This window comes from Struthio camelus, chromosome 4 (assembly GCF_040807025.1).
Source record: "Struthio camelus isolate bStrCam1 chromosome 4, bStrCam1.hap1, whole genome shotgun sequence".
In the NCBI taxonomy this organism is placed as follows: domain Eukaryota; kingdom Metazoa; phylum Chordata; class Aves; order Struthioniformes; family Struthionidae; genus Struthio; species Struthio camelus.
Window position 1 is genome coordinate 72,440,577 of NC_090945.1, and position 21,752 is coordinate 72,462,328.

General features: G+C 38.8%; 1 protein-coding gene and 1 long non-coding RNA gene across 5 annotated transcripts in view; one reads left to right on the forward strand and one right to left on the reverse strand.

Annotated features, from left to right (window-relative positions):
- SLC2A9 (solute carrier family 2 member 9) overlaps positions 1–21,752 on the forward strand; it is a 146,651-nt gene that overhangs the window by 7,322 nt on the left and 117,577 nt on the right. The window contains exon 1 of one of the 3 annotated variants that reach the window (XM_068943380.1): positions 3,362–3,737. The exons of 1 other annotated variant lie outside the window; for it this stretch is intronic. The gene's annotated coding sequence lies outside the window, so the exon portion shown is untranslated. Of the gene's footprint in view, positions 1–3,361; positions 3,738–13,492; positions 14,367–21,752 lie in introns of those variants that run through there. One more of the 3 variants, XM_009686255.2, reaches the window with a different exon arrangement.
- LOC138067238 (uncharacterized) lies at positions 12,324–20,965 on the reverse strand. 2 transcript variants are annotated; one of them, XR_011141107.1, is made up of 4 exons: positions 20,307–20,965; positions 18,271–18,448; positions 15,612–15,729; positions 12,324–13,499 (listed from the first exon to the last, which is right to left on the reverse strand). It is a non-coding gene; the product is annotated as an uncharacterized lncRNA (long non-coding RNA). The 2 variants fall into 2 exon arrangements; XR_011141106.1 differs by lacking the exon at positions 15,612–15,729 and having other exon boundaries at positions 13,361–13,499.

The window sequence follows — 21,752 nt, forward strand, 5'->3', positions numbered from 1 at the left end:
ATTTAAAAAAGACAACTAAAATGAAGCCGGAGAGAAGCCATTCCAAATTACTTCCACTCATTAATGTATGTTGTACAAACCCTTCTATTTCTTGTCCTTTTCATTCCCACTTATTCTTGTCCAGACTTCCTTTCCCAAAGAGAGTCTGCATTTTCTGGTTCGCTTATTTATCTTTTGATACAAATGAATAGAAAGAGAGATGACTATATATTGTCAACAAGCCAGGAAGCATTAACTAACTAACAATAGTCTGGAAGAAAAGCAAGAAAAAAGAAACAGAGAAGATCTGCCTGGTAGGATTAGGGTTCACTCGTGAAATTCAGTCACAAACTCTTGACCTCGTTATGAGGTACAACTGCTGGAGATTCTGGGCTGTATGATGTAGGAAAAAAATACCCTACTGGCAGTGGTTTCCGGAAAGTAATATGTAGTTTGTACCTGAACCCTGGCAAAAAGGAGTGGTTAATTTTTGTTTCTTTGACGTTCGTGTTTGTTCTTTGTTTTATTTACTCTGCATAAGAGGAAAGAAAATCAGGAAATGGTTGACTGTACCACAGTTACTGGAATTGCCCTTAGGAAAGTGAGGGAGATGGGTATAAACTTGCGTCATGCTTTACCTGTTTGCTACAGGTCTGTTATTCTTCTATTTAGCTCCAAAAAAACACTAGCATCGTATTTATCTTAATACAGGACATATTTTAACTTTCTAGGTTACTTATCTGTTCAGTAGGATCCCGGGAATATTTTGACAGTTTGCTTTTAAACTGAAATTGAATCCGTTTTTGAAAATATGTTCATTTGGGTTGGACTTTCACTGAGAATCATCAGTGAGTGCCTGATGACAAAACCCTCTACCTTGCTTCCAGAAGACGGAAGCACGGTAACAGGAGTACTCTCTAGGATACAGGAAAACCTATATTCTTCACTATAAGTTAGGTAATTATTTGTACAAATTCGGACTGTTCCAGCTGATGAGCCCTGAAAGTCAGTTTGATCTAGTACAGCAGAAAACAGACTATACCTGGCTCTTTTGTGGCTCCAGAAAATATTCTGATTTCTGGATTTTACAGTTGTAGAATGGGTGGTAAAAAACTACTCCGTTCATATGTGACACAGAAAACTCCTGTACCACCTCCCAAGAACAGCAGGAAGCAAAAATTCTGCTACTTTTGTTCCTTAGAGCTAATTGCCATCAGATTGAGTTTGAAAAGCTGAGACTTTCCAAATGCTATTCTAGAGTTTCTTGCTGTTATAAGAAAGGCAGAAGATGATCAGGTATTTTAATGCAGATTTTAGGGAGAAATCTTGTGATTAAGGCTTGTACAACGCTCTAATCTCTTAACTTGGGCTTTCTTCTAATAATTTTGTGGCAAAACATTCTTGACATTATCTTTCTGAGTAGAAGACTCAGAAACCAAAATAAAGACTTCTGCTATTTTTGTGGATAGACTTTTTTCACACCTTGATCCTATTTTGTTATGTTTGCATAACATGTAAGATGCACCCACGGAACCTTTTGCTGGCTGCAGCGTTTCTGGTTAGTACCTTTTAAAAGTGGATAGAGAGAGACAAGAAGGAATGATTCTTCATTCTGAAACATTTATTCGGTAGTTTATTGCTACATATCTTCGGGAATAAGCTGTTCTCATTCAAACATTGCAACCTAATAAAAGCTCAGTAAGTAGCAAGATAAATAGTTTTCTCACTGTTTATAGTGCAGCTTCTGCCGCAGAGACTGCGGCCAACTCCTATCATTTACAAGGTTCCTTCTACAATTAAAAAGCACCGACTTTTACACATAATAACTTAAGGTGGAATGTGGGAGTCTAGACCAAATGATATTCTTTGCGTATTATTGAAGAAATGCAGACGCTTGTGAATCTGATTTTAAAAGACTGTGATCTGAGTGGATGACAGCTCTTATCCAAGGGTCTATATATCTGAATCCAGTAAAAAGTGACAGAAATGGCTGCTCCAATTTATGCTAGCTCTAAACAACTCCCAGGGCTTTTTTGATTAGCCAAGAACTGATTGCTGTTGTGAAGCATTTTTTCCCATTCCCTTGTCCAGAAGCCAGAATAGAGGAAAAGAGCAGGAGCTCCCAGGGAAGGAAAATTGTTTTTGTGCAGCTAGAATGTAGAGCAAGGCAGAGAATCTGACAGATTGCCTTTGCGTTGTTTCTCGTCACAGTTTACTGTTACAACTTAATTTACAGTAATATCGGTTTACTTTTCACCATATACAATTTTTTCCCCATGAGTTCTCCCTCAGATACACAACCCATATCAGTCACATTCAGGGGTGCTTCCTCAGTTATAGTGGGGCCAAACTCTAGTTGTAAAAAAATAAATATTCCTCAACAATTGTGCTGTGATCAACAAAGCTCCTGAGTTGCCAGGAACTGACATGAATCAGAAATTTTGCTTCTCAGAAGAGACCTTGGAGCAAGAGAAAGTTATCAGGAACTCAAAAAAAGAAACTAGATATTAGAAGAGAAAGGAGTACATCATGCACACGCAGACTTAGCCAGGAGAGAGAAAAAATAACAGAGAGGGCTTAGTTCAGAGCCAGACAAAAGTTGAGCAGAGGAACTATGCTGTGCTTACAGCAGCCTGGTGAAGGAGGGGGAATCTGGTTTTGCCGGCCTTTAGGAATACAGTCAGAAGGGAAGGATAAATTACAGTGAGGGCATCGCACTTTGGAAACGGGATCTTTTCTAAATGATCTTTACTTTCTTTTTCCTTAAATTTCAAACTTGTTTGCAAAAGTCAGCTATAAACCAGAAAGTTCAAAATTTAAGGGGGAGTGTGAGGTCAGAGTGGGTTATATAGAGGGTCAGAGAAGGTGGTTATAACCTCTCTGGTAGGGAATGAGAAGAGCCCATCCAGGCTACTGAGATGATAGCCTGGTAAATTTGATATTTCATTAATTTTCTTGGATTATTTTCAATGTCCTGGACAGATGCTTCTCTACAGCATAACATTGCAAAGCACAGACAACTTTACTCCTAAATCCTTTTCATTTCTGTCTTGATATCCTGAGAACAGAATTAATTTGAGGTAATAGACTGGAAATTATAAGCATCAATGAATAGTTTGAATTCTACAGATGAAAACTGAAGTTATAATTCTTATAATAAATTGTAAGATTTATAACATGTAATATATAAAATTCATTATGTAATAGACTATAGTAGTGAACTATGTATTTTAATATTGATTGTACTTGCAATAAACAATTGCAATTATGTATTGTAATATATAATGCATATTATTTATTGTCATATACAAAATGTAACAGTGTAATAAGTCATAGAAAATTATCAGACCACATAGTAGGTACTGTATCTGGCACAAACTGCGGACCATTCTACAAAGTGATCTTTTCAGAACTGAATTGATAAGAGCTCAGTAACAATGAATTAGATACTTTGTTAATCAGCAGGACATATATGGAAAGTTTAGTATCCACCGACTAATGACCTTGATGATAAATGTGGGCCAAAACCAGTCTGAGTAAGCTTGGAAATTGCTTGAACTGTATCACTGCAGTCTGAAAACAGCAGTATAGACAGACAAAAGAGTCCGAGACTTGAGTCCTTACAGCTGCCTTACAGGCAGATCCTCTTTGCATCTTCCATCAGCCCCCAAGCCCAGAAGAGTCTCGGCAACAGTCCCCATGGCTTCCACCAAAGCAGAAGGGATATGCTTGCTTTTAGGCTAGGCTAGGAGATGGAGGTGAGTTGTAATCTGCATCTTTTATTCATATAAATGAGGAGTCACCTTTTAAGAAGTGAAAGCTCAAGGGTTATTTAGGTGTGTGGTTATTGGTGTCAAAGGGAATAAATGTATATAAAAGAAAGTCAAGGCAATGAGAAAAAAGTTAATGGTTTTATTGCCTATAAACTGTGGTCCAGCTATTTTTTAGAGTTCTTTTTGTTTATGTTTCAATATATAAATGTTATCCTTCTTTTTTTTTTCCTGTTAGCTGTGTTATATGAAAGTTTATTACACAATAGCTGATATGAAGTATTTTTAACGATTGTTGTTACATTCTTTAGCAAAATCTGCTGATCCCACAAGGAGGAACATTCTCCTAGTATCTGAACTATAATCTGGAATTTTCCATCTAGCAATAGCTCTGTTTGGAAAGCTGCTACCCGAGTGCTAAAGAAACAAGTGGTAGAATAAAAATCTAGCTTCAAATAAAGTAGATATGTCTTCCTTTTATTATGTGAAGACAGCAAGGAAGATTTGGCTCGAAATGGGTCAATCTTTACTTGCATGGTCATTTTAACTCTGAAGTGATACTGAAAATGATCTTTTTTCAAAAAAAAAGCTCATGTTGTTCAAGAATTTAATTTTGAAATACGAGTATTTTGAAATACTGGCCAGTATGACTTAATTATATATACCTACAGGTAATTTTATTGTTCAAATTTGTTGTTCACCAAATGTAGCATCCTTAAAGAACAGGGGTTCATAAGGCACTATGAATTAAGACATTTTAAACTATCAAGACATGGTCAAGCTTGGAGGGAGACTGGGTCTCTGTATTGTAGAATTGTAAAAGAGTGCGTGATTTTATGGTTAAAGACTGTGCCATAGTACATACACAAAACAATGAAGAGTGTAATACATTCCGTGCTAACTTCTGTGTCTCTCAACAGTTGACTATTCTACTGTGCAATCTTACTGTACTCAGAACAAAATAATAGAAATATAATCACAGTTATGTTCACTTTTTGTAGTAACCTGACATTAAAGGAACAAAGTTTTATTCATTAATAACTGATCCTTAATAATTAATACTACACTTACTGATATTTAATTATCACTTTTCAAACTATTGACATTAATAAATTATCACATTTTCTTCTCTCGAGCCTTCAGAAGATGAGATCTAGCTCTTAAAAGGAAGAATACTGTTTGTATAAGAAAAAAATTTTCTATGAAAGCCGCTCATCAGAACTATTTTCTCATAGGTCAATAAGGTTAATTTGTTAGCACAGTTAAGTGTTGAACTAGATCTACTTCTTCAATATTTGTTTAGATTTTCTTCAAAGAATTATTATTTGCTAGATTATAGCAAATAATAACTTTTTGGCTTTAAAAATTTCAAATTACAGAGGATGTGGATTCCATTACTTGTTGTGAACTTTTTCCCAAATTGGGAAAACCATAAATTTGTTCTCCTGTGAAGATATTAAGTAAAACAAACCCGGGAAGGGACCTCCCAGGTCACCAGAATCTGCTATTACAGGCAGCTTTTCAATAATACTTGCAGCTCTCAACCTACTTATATTTTCTACCTCAGTCTAATTGGAAGACAAATATACCACCTCCAATGCACCCATTCAAGCTGGAATTTCAGCTTAAATATATTTCTAATCAGTTTATATGTTTGTCCTTATGTCAATATTATCTCTTAGTTTAAAAAATCTCTATTCAATCTTCGCTTAATACACAGCAATCCAAACTGAGTCTTTGCAGACCTTTGTATATTATATTAATTCTTCCTTCTCTCTGTTAGAAATACCTTCACTGATCTGATGACTTGCTATCATCCTGTCATCACCTAGTTCACTTACATCTTTCAATCATTTCCTAGTGTTTTTTTCCATCTTACAGTAGAATTTTTAATTACTTATCCTCAAATGTAAAACCTTGCATATTTTACTAACTGCTTTAAAAAGGTAATTTAATTTAGGCTAATACTTGCTTTCTGTAGGAAAAGTAAAGTAGTCCACTAATAGGTGTCTATTGCTTCCTCAGAGCCATGTGAAGGTGGTCATTCCTTCCTAAAAAGCTCCTGCACATCAATCGATGTTCAGTATGGGCCGTTTCTTCTTCCAAATCCTTTCATTTATTTTCCAGAGAAAGGGAAAAGAGATTGAGTGGGTTCCCTTGTGTCCTTGTCCTTCCATGTCTTTTGGCCATTGGAGCAAGTGATTACCCCACTGATACTGCCAGCGCTGAGTTCAGCAAAGCCCAGACTTTGCTCAAGCAGCCTATTGCAATTGCTCATGGATTTGAGAGAACTGTAGAAATTCCCACCCTACTAGCCACAATAACTTGTGTTTCTATTTTCTCAATCATATCTAAGAATGATGTGAGATTATCCATTATATAATTACTGACAATGAAGAACAGTGATATTTCTAGTAAACATGTCTCTCTACATCTTTATAAATGCCAAGTCTGACTAACCAGTTCCAGCAAGAAGTGATTACCATGATTGATGTGCTTACAAAACTAATTTACTAATTTCTAGTGCATCACATTTACCGATAAAGCAAAGGAAACCATTACCTTCCAATTATGGTTAATAAGTGTGTACAAAAAATAGGTCACCTAGACTGTATGGATGAGAAGTGCATTTAAGGAATGCACATACTCCATATGTAAACAGGAAGCTGAAATGAAGAGGAAGACGACTGTGAGTTACTCAGAGGTGGAAGCAATGTGCATAACCTGAAAGCAGAGAACTGAAGGTGTTCTGGGAATCTAGCAGAAGATGTGTGCTGGCATCACCTTCTTCGTTTTTCCTACTCCTACTCTGCCATTAAAGATAAAACCAGACATATCATACTGTTCTGCATCTGCTGTGAGAAGGGGAAGTACCCTGGGAGAAGATCCCTCCCTGGAGCAGAAAACAGCCCTTCATGATATAAGAAAGAGACACCCCTTTCTGAGGGAAAATAAAGGAAGAAAGCAGTGTATGGCCACTGGCACTGCTAAAAGAAGGTAAAGCAGGGGTCACAAGAGCCTGAGGAAGAATGCCAAGGAATTTCTAGAAGCTCTGGTCTGTGCAAACACCCAGTCTCCTAGTGAATCTGGCAAACTATATCACTTTCAGATGAACCAGGAGAAATCCAGCATACACAAACCAGAGACACAGGATTTGAACAGATCCCAGATGTGGACTCAGAATCCTTGTTGCGAATCCAGGGATGCATTAGGAGGTTGTGCCACGTGGCTACAGAGCCAGACGACTATCTTCTCAAGAGAGAGAGATGTCAGAGAACAGAGAAGTCTTTAATAAACGGCAAGGATTTATCCTGGCCTATATTTCCCATTTGAGCAATTACTTATTTCTTCATCTGAGGATCATATTTCTTCCTTTGGTTATCGCTTCACTGTTTTCTCATATACTACACCGGAGCGGAGGGAAGGGGAGGGAAAAAAGGAAAAGGAAAAAAGGAAAAGGAAAGGAAGGATGTTAATGCAGTGTTAAGATGTAGTTAGATTACAAACAGAAAACCAAAAAAACAGATACAAGAGCTCAAGACAAATAACTATCTAATTGAACAAGCTACATAATCACAACCAGGTAACCAGGAATAGGTTAATTTTAGGGTGGGAGCAGCTCTTGGCTTTCTTTCTCATCAGCTGTGTATAACAATTCTTAATTTTTATCTCACCCCCAACTTTCAGACCATTGTCTAAAACCTCATCACAAGCCATGTTTACAAACTATATTAAAAGCTGGTTTATCTGCAGTGCAGCCAGGGCACAAAATGAAGCAGAAACAAAACATTCAAGGTCATAGAATCCACATGGCATTTATAATTTGGCATACAGGTCTCAAACACTGTAAAATCTCTCTGAGCTCTGAACTGTAATTTTCAATTCTCTTCTGCCAAAACTAATCTAGCTAATGTCTGACAATAGGGAATTATATTTTTAATGTTTACCGGATGAACAGATACTTCTCTCTTTTAGATAAGTAAAAGATGTACAAAGTAATTTAAGCATCAACCTACTTTTGGGTATATGTCCTGATCCTTCAACTCCTACATTTTGAAGGGGTTGCTGGTTTAGACCTATTAAAGAAGCAATTAATTCTAGAATGATTTTGTGAGTAGCTTAGCACTAACTCCTCCAACAACTGATTTACCCAAGGCTATAGAGCTGCTGAGAAAGAGTTCTCAATTTTTCACTTGCTCTTGGCAAACTTCGAGGTTTAAAGAAAGCATAGTTAGCAGACGACTGGGCTATTACCAACTTGTTTTGGGCATATTATCTATGACATAGAAATAAAGAATAAAATATGATCTGGGAAATATTTTTGGGAGAAATGAAATTTGGGGAGAGAGAACAAATGAAGTGTTTCTTGGAAATGTGTGAAATGCCTATCACAACGAAGCCTTGCAGTTTACTCATCAAAAGTCCAAGAGTTCAATGTCCAGTGTAAGATACTGAATAGCCTGAAATGTTCTGTGACCATTGGTGTGTTTTCCTCATGACTTGATTTTATTTCTAGAATTTTTCAGAAAGATTTGGGATTTGTATAAGTATATTCCTCATGCCACCTGACCTGGCTAGAGGATTAGATTGGAGCTGCAGTAGAAACTTGTCAGTATGACAGTGTCAAGGATTTTGTTAGTTTGAATGCTTTTATATTCTTTATATAGTGTAAATGCCCTAACATAAATTGAGGTTGCCTGATTACAAAGTGCTTTTGCTACTATAAGTTATTTCTTTAAGGGAATTGCTGTAAAGTATTTTACCAAAAGCTATTCCTATTACAAAATTGTTATCATGCAATCATAGAATTATTTAGGTTGGAAGGGGCCTCTGGAGTCATCTAGGGAAGCTCCCTGGTCTAGCAATGCAGGGCAAACTTCAACGTTAAATCAGGTTGCCTGGAAGCCAGTGGTTTTGCACCTACTTATTCCAGTGCTTCATTACTCTCACGTGAACGTTTTTTTTTTTTTTTTTTCTTATGTTCAACAAGAATTTCCCCTTCTGACCTGGTGACCATCGCCTCTGAGAAGAGTTTAGCTCTATCTTCTCTACGACCACTCCTTTAGAAAGTGGAAGACAGCAATTAAATTTGCCCCTAAGCCTCATCTTCTCCAGCCTGAATAAGCCTGGAGGTGCCTCAGCCTCTGCTTGTATATCATGTGCTCCTACCCTCTGAGCAGCTTAATGGTCCTCTGCTGAACTCCTACCAGTTTGCCCATCTCTCTCTTGTCTCAGGGGACCCAATGCTAGACATGGTATTCCAGAGGCAGCATCACAAGTGCCAAGTTCTGATCCATTATCATTTCCCTTGACTTACAGCCCAGTGTGCTGTTAGCCTTTATCCTGTAACCACATTTAATACCAATTATTTGTGCATATGAAAATCACTTAGAATATTAAAGGAATAAACTCTATTATTGAAAAAAAATCTCAGAACTATGATTTTTCTTCTAGAATCTAAATTTGGAAATTTATCTAAATTATGTGATTTTAAAGATCTCCCTTCATATCCCATAGTGGCTAAGTCCCCACCACAGACTAGTGCCTAAATCAAAGACATAAGCACTTCTCAAAGCATACAGGATTGGTTTAACATATTTCTGTAGAAACCATCGAGTTTTTTTTTAATGTTTATTTTGGCCTAATTTTGCTCTGATTGTAACCAGAGACCTTTGTAAAAAGTTGAATAAGCTGCAAAATTTTCTGTTGACTTTGCTTTATACTGAATATAATTCATGTTATATTTTAAATTATTGTCAAGGGCAATAGCCACAGAATAATGCTCAAGGAAATTGATCCCCTTGTCCCATCAGTTACTAGGTGTGAAACTTCCTATCCAGCTGTGGTTAAGAGTTCCTCCTTTTCCAGGAACTCTTGAGCAGAGGGAATGCAGCTGGGCTGCTTTGCTTAATCAGTCAGTTCATCTGAATTTAGGATGGGTTAACATTCCTAGGACAAGTGGTATAAAAGAGAATTGAGAGTTCCTCAAGAGGAAAGATTGATGATTTCTTGAAAGAAACTACAAGAGAATAAATTTACAGCCTGAACTGAGAATGTAGTAAGTTGAAGACTATATCTAATCAAATAGATGGATTTTTTTCCATGTTTATGTATTTCCTTATAAGCTGGGGTGTTGAATTTGGGCATACTGGAATAGTATGTTAAGAGAAAAGTTGGGGGGAGTTAATGATGAGTGGTTATTGCTTGCCCTTTTCGGCTGCATATTTCTTGAGGCAGCACAGTACGGTGTGCTGGCACAGGTCACGTGGTGTGTTTAACCTCAGGTGAACAGGCTCCTATCATGCTGACTAATAAGTGAATATAAGGTGACAGTATCTGTCTCCACTTTTATCTTTTGTCTTATATTTCAAGTAAGGATTTAATTTATTGCATGTGAAATATTTTAAAATATATCTACTACAATTGTCTTGGTTCACATCAGATTCCAGGTCTTCCTTCCATTTATATGCCCCTCTGCACACATCTTAATATCTGTCATTCAGTGCAAATTCCTCAGTACATGGTTTCTGTGCTGAAAAAGAAACTCTGCTAAGAAATGGTAAACCAAATGCTTTTTTTTGTAATAGAACTTAAAACTATAACATGTTTCTTATGTTCCTTGTGTTATAACTTGACCGGCTTACAGCACTTGCATAACTTCCAAGAAGAGTCTTTTTTCTTGAGTAACCTTCCAGTTGCTGTTCTGCTAAATAACTGACACTGTCATTGTTTGCATTAGCAGTAAGTGCCCCAGAAGTCACATCCTTTGAGAGAGATAATTAACTGCAATTTCTTTTTCAATAAAACTCAGCATTTACCATAAAATCCCCACGGCCTATATTTATTCCACAAAATCCTCATCACATGCTTAATAATGGAGCATGTTTATCAGCATGATCTGCTTACTAGAATTCCTAGTAATGTTACCTCTTGCTTTAAGATATATTTATTTATTGCCAAGGGTGGCAGAACAGGAAGTTCCCATGTAAGTCTAAACTCTGTTTTTGGGTGTAGATAGGCTCTCTCAGAAGCCTTAGAGCATATATTAAAGCAACAATCAATGCTAGTACTAATAAAAAAGTGCAATATTATTATAACAGATATTTCTGCACCATTAAATGACTTTTTTTAATAATTTCACGTATGCATTTGTGCATAGTTCGTACAGTTCTTAAAATTATACACATAAAGTCACTATACATTCACAGGCAGAATGAGAAACTATAGAAGATAAATAAAAACTCAAATTCAGCCTCAGTGTACAATATTTATGTATTAAATAATTGATGACCTTTCCTTTGAAATTATCTCAATTTCCTTCTTATTTTCTTTTTGGTACTGTGCTCATATAAAGTCTTGTGCAAATTAATCCACATAATTAATAAACCACAAAATTGTACTCCTTGTTCTGTGCTCCAAGACTAAATATAGCTTGTTCTCATTCAGCATGAAGTTCAGATAGATTTAGAAAAAGATTCCCTATGAAAATAAGGCTATATGGCAAGGCTGCATATATTCTAGAGTGACTACTGAAGTCTATGAAGTTTCTTTCATTATTTCAACAGATTTTAGTGTCCGGATTAAACTCTCATGTGTTTCCTCAGAGAAGCCATTCCGGCATTGCAGACATTACTGAATATCAGCACCCCTTCTCTTGGGATCAGAGAGTAATCATTGGGTTGAACACTTGTACGTTGTTTTTAGCTCTGGTTCTCCTAGGATGTATTTAAGCTCAGTTTAACTTGCCCAAAGTGGGCTTAACACCCATTTATGCTTGTCCTGCTAGCTCAACATTTTCAGTGTGTTATCTTGTTAATGTACCTAAACTTGTAAGAAAATTCTTCTTAAGACTTCTTGTAGCACAGTCTACACATAGCCTTGTTATTTTTTCCTATTTGCAGTTACTCCTACACTGAATGTAGTAGGAGTATGGTGCTGAGATTCCCATGCTAGCTCAGTGAGCGGGTATAACCCCATAGGGCCATGTGAAAGGCATGGTCTCAGGAACTTGCTCTGGGCTGTGCCCTTCCTTTTGGCACAGCTCTCTAGCTTTGCTTTGGTGTACTGATGTGACTAAAATGGCTTCTTGTGTCTGAGCCAGCTTGGAGATCTCTGCACTTTAATCTCCTGCAAATCCAGCTCCAGGCTGGAATGATGATCAAACTGACTGTAGATTAACAGGATTAAATGGGGGTTTATTTGGCTTATTAGGCTTATTTCAGTACAAGATTTAGGTGGAATTGGAACACTCTAAGTTGATCTCCTAAAAGCCCAGCTAACTTTGTTTTTGTTTTTAAGCTCAGTTGTCTAAACCTGACATGCCTAAGCCCAGGAGTTAGCTTTCTCTAGAAAGCTGCTGCTTTTGCACTAGCCCAAGTGCTCAGTCTGGACTAATATGTGAGAAATGGTCACAATCAAGAATCTCTTCTGAGCATGTTGAGAGGCTCTTCCAAGCAGGTATGCTTATTGCATGCCTAATGCAGCAGAAAGACAGTCTTGCCAAAAGGTGGCAGCTATGTCCATGCAGCTGGAGAAGCAGCTGCCTGTGTCGTGTAAATAGGCCAAAAGAGCACTCAAAGTGAGAAACAGCTTTAATAGCCTTTAAAGACACTCCCACTTCTTGGTATTCCCCAAGCAGCGAGATATGATGGAATAGCTCCTCTCTCCCCAGTGACGATGGGGCAAGAGGACAAGAAGCAACAGGTGCAAACTGAAACACAGGAAGCTCTGTCTGAACATAAGGAAAAACTTTTTACTGTGAAGGTGCCTGAGCATCGGAACGGTTGCCCAGGGAGGCTGTGGAGTCTCCTTTCCTGGAGATGTTCAAAAGCCATCAGGGTCCTAGGCAACCTACTCTAAGTAATCCTACTTGAGCAAGGGGATTCAACTAGATGCTCTCTAAAGATCCCTTCCAACCTCAACAATTCTGTGATATTAGTCAGATCCCATGAAGAAAGGTTGCTTGGCACTGCCCTCGCAGCAGGATTCTGAGCTTTAGATCTCTAAAGCAGTAAGAAAGAGGTAATTTTAAAAAACAAGCAGTGCCACACTCTGACAAAGGTTACATGATGTGTGCCTTTTCTTGACAGCATCCTCATAGTCCTGAGACACTAACTCCTCAGCAAACTCTTTGTGGCTGGGCCATGGTGTGGTGAAGTTGCATAACTGTTCAATGCTTCCTGAAAAAACTTGCATGTGTTTGAGAATGATTGTTCTCTGTGGTGGTCAGGAGGTTCCAGTGGGATGAGAGGTAACTGTCACTTAATTAACTTGCCCTTGTCCTCTTCTCCTTTTGGTTTGTTGTATTCACTTATTTTCTCCATTTAAAATGGCTTGAACTCCCTAAGAAGAAACTGCATTTGTCTACAGGATAGCAAGGCAGAATGCTGGTTCTGGGGCTTCTAGTCACTACTGTGTAAATATTTAATATCAGTGATAATGGCTCTTTGGGAAGAGGGTGTATCACCCATAAGTGTTACTGGCACTGCTATTGCTATTACAGTCTCCTGGATCCAAGCCAGAAGATCTCGCAGGTGTTGGAGGAAGCATGCTTAGACCCTGAAGTGAAGCACTAATGCATATGCAGCAGTGTGTTCTCTGTCAGTGGCTATTCAAGCAGTCTGCGCTCATTTTGGCTGCAGAGCACTGAGCCTATGGAAGCTGTTAATCTGTACAATAATCCTGAGTCCAATGCTGAGTTGCAGTAAAGGTCAAACAGGGAGACGTAGTGATCTGAGAAGAACTCTGAAACTTGAAAAGCAAAGAACCAATTAGATTCTGTAGTTATCTTCAAATTTAATTGATAGCATCCATGTGACTGAAGCTGTAAAAATAAAGGATAAGCACTTCTAAGAAATGCAGTAAATACTGAGCTTGTTAACCTCCCAGAACGCTCTAAGATCAAATACAAAGATACAGAGTTGGATCTTTCAATGAGCACCAATTTCCTATTAATAGGAAAGTGGCTTTTTCATTTGCCCTAAACCCGCTTGTCCCTAAGATAGGTGCTATTTTCTTTTGTGGCAGCAAAATAGCTTTATTGACAGAAAAGCTAATGAAACAAAGCAAACACTGAATACACACATGCTTTGTTTAAAGACTTACTTATCTTTTGTTACTTTGTGTTTATTCTAACACACTAAATTTGCTCAATATTAAGCCAACAGACCGACTTAGATGTATTTTTTTTTTCTTCATCTGCTAGCTAACTCTGTTTCTTCAGTACCGCTCAGCTTATTCCTCTTGTTCAGAAAGCTAAGGCTAAGTATTTCCTTCCCAAAAGGAGGGGAGTGAGTGTGTTGGGCAGAGAAAGGCTTCTCTTGGTGAAGTGTGAGGTATGTTTCATGGCATGTCTGATTTCTGCACTTCAGAGGGACAGAGTGAGACCTTACTCAGCAATTTCCAGCCAATTGGGATGTCAGGCACGCCTCCCCCACCTCCATTGGCGTGGCACTGATTGAAGTCTGACTTGCAAACATAGAGGTTGGCAGGGTTTATAATGCTGTCCTGAGTCCTTTTTGCTTGCTAGGAGGAAAGGAAGAGGCTCCTCACCTTCTCGTTGCTTCTCCCATGTGCCAGCACAGCAGAGGATGCGCAGCAATCACTGATTCGCAAAAGGTTTGTCTTTAAGGGAAATCTTGCAGTTCTGAGAGAAGCCTGCGTATGACAGCTTTCTTCTGCAGAAATGTTCTCTAACCAGTGTGTTCCTCAGAGGCAACAAATTCTCTAATGCTTTCTTTAATCAGCGTAAGCATAGATTAATCATACGCTAACTTAGCAAGTGGCTTTATTGCAAACTGCTTCTGTCTTCAAGCACAGCAGAATGCTCATGGTAAGAGTAAAAAGTCATGGGGAATTTCAACTACTTAGCAGAAATTTTGAGCTGTAAATATGGGGTCTTCTGTAGGTAATCTAGTCCATACACAAGGAAATGATTTTAGAGTACTAAGATCTGAAGGAAAAAGGGGGTAGATATGGTGGTTGCTTAGAATATGCAGTAACGTGTAGAAACTTCAAACAGACAGAAGGACACTCTTTTATCATTGCATGTCAGTATATAAGAGGGCTGCTCAAATATTTGTGCAGGTTAATGGAAGTCTCTCCACTTGGTTGTATGGGGTCTAGTTTAGGTCTAAAAACATCTTAAATACTACAAGGGAAGTTTTCTTAAGTGGAAGGTCAGGAGAGCAGAATAGGGAAATCTTTTCATCATATATCCTTAATAAACTAAGAGGTTTTTTTACTCAGTTAAGGAGCCTAACTCTGTATTCCACGATGGGGAAAAGATTTTTGTAGATTTAAGCTGTTCTCCAGAAAATCACTGAAAAGTATAGCTCTATTTCAAATTGAAGCCTTAAGTTGAGGTTCTGATCTTGTACCTCATTTTATACATTATCTTTTAAGTTCTAAGATAGAAGACAATGCCAATTGCAGAAAGCACCTCTTTGCTTAGGCACAGAGTGTGAAAAGCAAGAAAAAATTACAAACTGACTGAACTGTGTCAAGCAGAAAGGAAAAACAAATCCAGCTCTTTCAATAATCTGTGATGTCAACTGATTTGGAGTAAATTTGCACTTTGCAAGTTTTACAAAAGGAAGGATATCAGAAAGCCTAAAAAAAAAACCCACCTCCCCCCCACCTTCCTTCTGCAAGGGCTTTTTGGGGAATCTGTCTTCAGAAGCAGAGGGCAGCAACAGCAAAACCAGAGATAGAGGCAGAGGCTTGCTTACTAGCTCTCTTTGACCAAACACATAGAAATAATGTTCAGAAATAGTCTCATCTGTTGTCCCCAGAGTTTGGGTGCTGCACAACAGCTCAATCCCCAAACTTCTTTATTTGGGAATGGCTAAAATAACCACTTACACTCAGTCATGAAATGTGAAGTTCCGAGATTGCAAAGCTAGGAGTCAGGAGTCGGAGAACCTCTGTTTCAGCAGTAAGTACTCTCATATTGTTAGACTACCATGGTGAAGGTATTCCTCTGCAATACAAGAGGGTGAGTGAAATGCCCGCAAAATCCAAATATTTCCATTCCTCTCCAGTGTCTGAAATGGTTAGTCTGCCTTGCTCAGCACCACTGGCAAAGAACAGGAGAGCCGGATGTTCCTAGTTTCTGCATGTAGCCCTGCTTTCCCCTCAGCACTCCAGGGCTGAACACCTCCCAGTCTCCTAGATGGGTCATTACTAGCTCTCTCCCTATAAGCCCCTGTTTAGTCTTGCCAACCTCATGTTCCCCATTCACCCCTTCCTTTCCTCTTTACCCTGCAGTACAGTTTTGGTCCTCAGCCTATGGATGAGATTTCCTCCGTGTTGTCTGTTCTAGTCGTGAAGAGACAAGGGGAGAACAGGAAGAAGAGGACTATAGAGAAATTAAAGGATAAAAATCTGCTTTTCAGTTCTGGTAACCTGTGTTCTGTTCAAAAACAAAATCTCACAAATAGCATTCTGCTGAAGCATGGGGTGGTCTCCCATATCCAAAGCCAGATCCAAACAACCCAGTTATTTCTCTGCACCTCAGAGGTATGGTGATATGGTATAATATCATGGTGTAGCAATAAAACATAACATTCTAGTTTTTAATAATGTAGATCAAATCAATGAAGACTAATACTCATTCCAAAGGAATGAGAACATTGGCATAAGAGAAATAGAAATGTATTCCTTACAGCACTCTGATGCTAGGCTATAATCCGAACTCCTTGCAAAGAGTCTATCTTTATTGCTGGTTTGCAAGCCAAACATCTGATGAAACTGGCACATGAATTTGAAAGAGGAAAGGGGATAAAGGATTAGAGCAAAGGGGTCTATTTTGTCTCGTCCCCCTTTCACCGACATAGGGTTGTGGCTCTTGATAGAGTTCTTTCTCATGGCTCTGTGTTAGCAGCTGGAAGTTGTTCCTCATTCCTAACCCTAGTGTCACACTGGACATGGCAATGAGGTTTTTACTTGTCTGAGGCTTACTGGGAGGAAATTTTATGAACAAACACTGCAGACAATGGGTAGAAGGAGAAGTACTAGAGACCTGTTTAACTAGGGAGTTGTCAAAACAGCTTGCTACAATTACAGAAGGATCTTCAATTGCATCATGGAGTTTGGGGAAGAAACATAGGATAATCCTTTATTACCACTACTTAGTTTACCAGTACCCAAGCTTTTCTGTAGTCGTGCAACAACCATGCATTATTAAAGTATAAATGGAAGAATAAATAGGGAATATTGGAAGATACCTGGATTTCCAGCTAAGGAAAATGTCATATTCTATAACAGCAAGCTATTCCAATACTAACATTTTGGATTGCAAGCTTTTTTTTTTTTTTTTTTAAAGGGTCAACGTAACTTATTGAAGCACTTGAGCAACTGAAGCTGATGGTATGAAACAGGTGTTCTGTGTATTGCCAGAACACTTCGAAGGGGTTGCCATCCATTCTTATACTTGGACAAAGGGTTTGGAGTCATCCTGCACCATTATGGAAGCAGAATGGTTCCATTTTATGCAAAAACACCTAGCAATAGCCTTGAAGAGGAGGAATTGCACTTAAATGTTTTGTCTGTCGAGCTGTCAGCATTTCAAGGCAATGCACACAGGAGATAATATGTGCTATAGAGAGGAGGATAGCTTAAAAGAAAGTCACTGCCGGATTCCTTCCTCCTTCAGTTTTGGAAAAAAAGAAGCCGTATGAGATTAAAAATTCTGAGGTCTTGCTCTCAATCTCTGCAGTTGTTACAAGCTGTCACTTTATCCGTTTCATCGCTCATATCTGCACGCTCCCTGTTCACCTCTAATCTCATAACGTTTCCTTTACAATATGGCTAGAGGAACAATTTTTATGGGTAGTTGAGATAACTTCAGATTAGAGATGAGGGTGAATTAGGGTAGCTTGGTTGTTCAATGTCCAATTGCAATCTGATTCCTCTCCAGGCTGCCTTTCACATACAACCCCTTGCAACAGCAAAGTGTAGTTTTGAGGAATAACACTCTATATAATCTATTGTCTTGCAAAACTAAGGTCAGTCAGAGAAGCTTGCAAGGCAAGTCTTGATTCAGCTGCAGCTTCTCTGGAACAGTGCATACAGGCATGAATCAGAGCAAGGATGTGCATATAAATGTAGTGCAGTCTAACCTCGTATCTGAGAGGTTATCTCGTGCTCGGTATTTTCTATCCCACAAAGGATAGTAGGCTCTACTCAATCAACATAGGTCAGGAAATAGGTCACTTAATGAAGTCTTACTGCCATAGGGTCTGGTGTGGTAAACAGCATTAGTATGTGCTGCTGTGGATTTCAGGGATAAAGTGTGAACGTAAAATAATGTCCCTAGAAAGAGATGCAATTTGTGCTATTCTTCATTAATTCCAGCTAGAATTAGATCTACATTACTTATACATCGGAAAAAGTAGTTGAAGAGTTAAAGCTAAGGTCTACAAAATTCAGGGCAGGATAATTGCAGGCAGCAGGATGCAGTAGTAATGGTTTGCACCTAGAGAGGGAAACAAATACAAATTAAAATGATTAAATGACATACCAGGTCACAAGGATGTGGGGGCTAGCTGAACTACGAGCCAGAAATGAGCATCAAATAGCATCATGTCCTGGTCTTGTCTTGCCTTTCCTCAGATCTCTACAAGGGCAGCAGCTCAAGGAACCTCAGGAACAGATTCTATGCCTTCAGATCTGGGGCTGGAGCAGGTGGAACGGGAAAACTGTAGTGAACAGAAAAAACACCTACAGGAGATTAAATGGAGGAAATCAACAAAAACGTCTAAATCTCTATTTTAAGAGAAGTGTAAAGACTTCCAGATTTGCAGGATTTAAGCTATTTCACTGCCCTGAGAATTGTTGAGGACACACTGGGCCACGGAAATCTTCAAATAGCATATCAAACTGGAGTGGACAGCAGTGCTGAATTATTTTTAAGTTACATATATGCAGTGATTTCAGTGAAAATAACATATATGCATATATAGTGTATGTGCCTACCCAATGCATAAGCAGTTATGATAGCAGGTATTGTGATGAAACACAAGGCTATAGCAGTACAGTATGGCATCACTTTTGTGTCCTTTGAGACAGTATAATATTCATAAAGGAGTAACAGAGGCAGCATTAAAAGTTTGTTCATCCTGTTCTGGCATATTTGATAGATATTTCTTATGGGCTGGCTAGAAGCTGCATGCCTATCTTGCAACAGTAATTACACAAGCTAGTTTTTAACTGTTTCTACTTCCCTGAGTTACGCTTTTGCAGACTGATGAAACAATCGGGCTAGTTGCCAGCTGTTATTAACTGTTCAAGAATTGGTTTGTTCTCTGTTAGAGATGAAGAGAGAAATAACAAACAGTATATACTAACTAGTGAAAAAGTGTCAGAAGTTTTCAGTTTAGACACATTATCGGTGTCTCGTTCTTCTGTGGTTGCTTCTATTAAGTTCTTCTTGAATACCAAGTCAGAAAAACTAATTGCAGTGGCATCACTATGCTTGCTTGCAGGTTATTAGTTTGTTCTGGTGCAGGTGATAAAACAGTATTTGGTTCAATTTAAATGTCATTCCATTTGTTGGTAATCAGTAACGTTAACCATGGGGTGGATATTTGTTCTTGGTCTTTCCTCAAAGTTAATTTAGAATTTGGCAACTCCCTGTTGCTTAGTCAGAAGTTGAAATGCTATGCAGAAGATTCTTTCAAGGACAGGATTTACATGTTGTCTTCATCTCACCAGTTGATATGTAATGTATTATGGAAGATCAATGAGCAGTTTTAGACTTAACTACCTGCTGAACAGATCTATTATTGCTGTGTATTGGACCTCCTGGTTTAATGTTCAGAACTTATGGGGGGGGGAGGGGAGGACTAGAAGAAGAGAAAATATGCATAAGACCAGAGAAGCAGCTGACTATATGGATTACTAAAAAAATCTCAGAAGATCCTCTAAGGCATGCTTGTTTCTGCTGCTACACTTATCTGCCTAGCCGATATATTATTTTTTAGACCAAATCTTTCCTCACTCAGTGAGCATCCACTATATTTTATACAATAAATGAAAGGAAAAAGGTTAAAGAGTGTGCCAATAGGCCTATTTTCCCTGTGCCCCCCTATAGTGAGATTTGAGAGGAAAAAGGCTGCAGGAGGCTCAGGAAAAGGGAGCAGGCACCTCCCAGGACAGACACCGGCATGTTTAGGCACTGATAAGTTGTACTCTCCTACCACAAAAATAGAGCAATGCAAAAATCTGTATAGATTTGAACATATTTACAATACTTCAGGTTCTGAGAGGTTAAACATAGATAGCTGTGAGCTGCCAAATCCCATCCGTAGACACCAGAGATCTGCTGTATTGCAAATGAAGTAGCAACATTATAAGAAACTTTCAGCTAAGACGGGCATGAGCAGGAGAGAGCTTTAGTTTAAACCCATTCTGAAATGGAGGTAAACAACTGAATGGGGAACCGTATTTTAGGGAACTCAAGAGGATGACGCAAAGAAGAAGAAAAAGAAATGGAGTAAATGCTGTCTAAAAGGCAAACTAATAGCTCAGAAAACTAATAGGAGGTAATTGACTTACCCTTTGCTTCTCATTCACAGCTTCTTGTTCTGAAACGGGATATTTATTTTTTTTAGGACTATAGTATCAGTAGGCTCCCTCTATAGGCTGCGGTGCATCACTACGTTCATTTTTCCCTGTCACCGGGTTCCCCAGCAGACGGCACTAACTGCGGGGCTCTGCTTGTCTCTGGCCCGCCAGTTCTGGTACAGCGGTTTTGCCACGGCTCTGAGCTCTCCCTTGCACCAGTCCCTGGCAGCACTGCAGCACTGTGGGAAAGGCGGAGAATGTTTAACACAACAGACACTTCCCGTATGAAGCATTTTCTTTTTAAAATAAACCAAACCACTACTGGCAATAGAGAAACCTAAGGCTAAGACTGCCTGCTATGTCACGAGCTGAGGGGAGGTTCCTTGATCATGTTAGAAGATTATGGTGCAACCACAGTAGTGTTTTTCTTTAGATTGGGGTAAACCAAGACTGCATTCTGGTTTGCAAAGCAGAGAAGTCTTGGAGCATGTGTCCTTTCAGATGAAGCTAACCTGAAAGATGTGCTCCAGGAGGCCATCTAATACACTCTAATTGCCGATGGTTATTCAGTTCATAGGACCAGCCTATTACCAACCCCAAACAAATACCCCTCCTCTTCCCCTATTCTCGCCCACATCAAACTGCGTATGGTCAAGCCCTCAGCGCTAACTCTTTTGCTCCTTGGGCACACTCCTATTGTGCCACATGAACTACCTATCCTTCACAGGCTATATCTAAATTAGCCACTGATTTTTCTCAACTTTAAAACATAATGTTATTGTGAGAAGCAGACACTCTACTTGTGCACAAATATACACGTAAACCAACTCCGTTCATCAGCCCTTTCAGTTTAGTTGTCCTTTTTTTCCATAGAACCTTTTCAAGGGACACATAACTACACAAACAGCCTTGCTGTAATACAATAGGCCAATGCTCTAGTTAGTCCAGCCTCATAGTTGCTTCTTAGAACAGCTAATAGTGGATGTTTAAGGCTACAATAAGAAAAGAAATCAAGTATAGGAAAAACCTTCCCCAGTTCACCTGTCCAGTATATGACTGTTAATTTTTTAGGAGCTTCCTGACTCGGAGACTGCAGTTGGAGCCACTTTCCGTAATTTCGTCTCACTCTTTCAGATTAATCATATTATCGACTTCCAATATCCTGTGACAATGAGTTCCACTGGATTACTTATGGAGGATCTCACGGGACATGAGGCTGTTGAATTTAGCTTGTTTTCTGGTGTCTTCACTGAAAGCTCCCCAATTCTTGTGTTGAGGCATGTCAGCCATCTCCTTCCTAAGCTAAGGAGTTCTTAGTATATTTAGTCTCATACAGTAGTATTTCTCATTACTTCTCTCTTCTCTGCACCTTTTCTAGTTCCCCAATACATCTTTTAGAGGAGCTGTCTATAACAGAATGTACTGCTAGCTGCCATC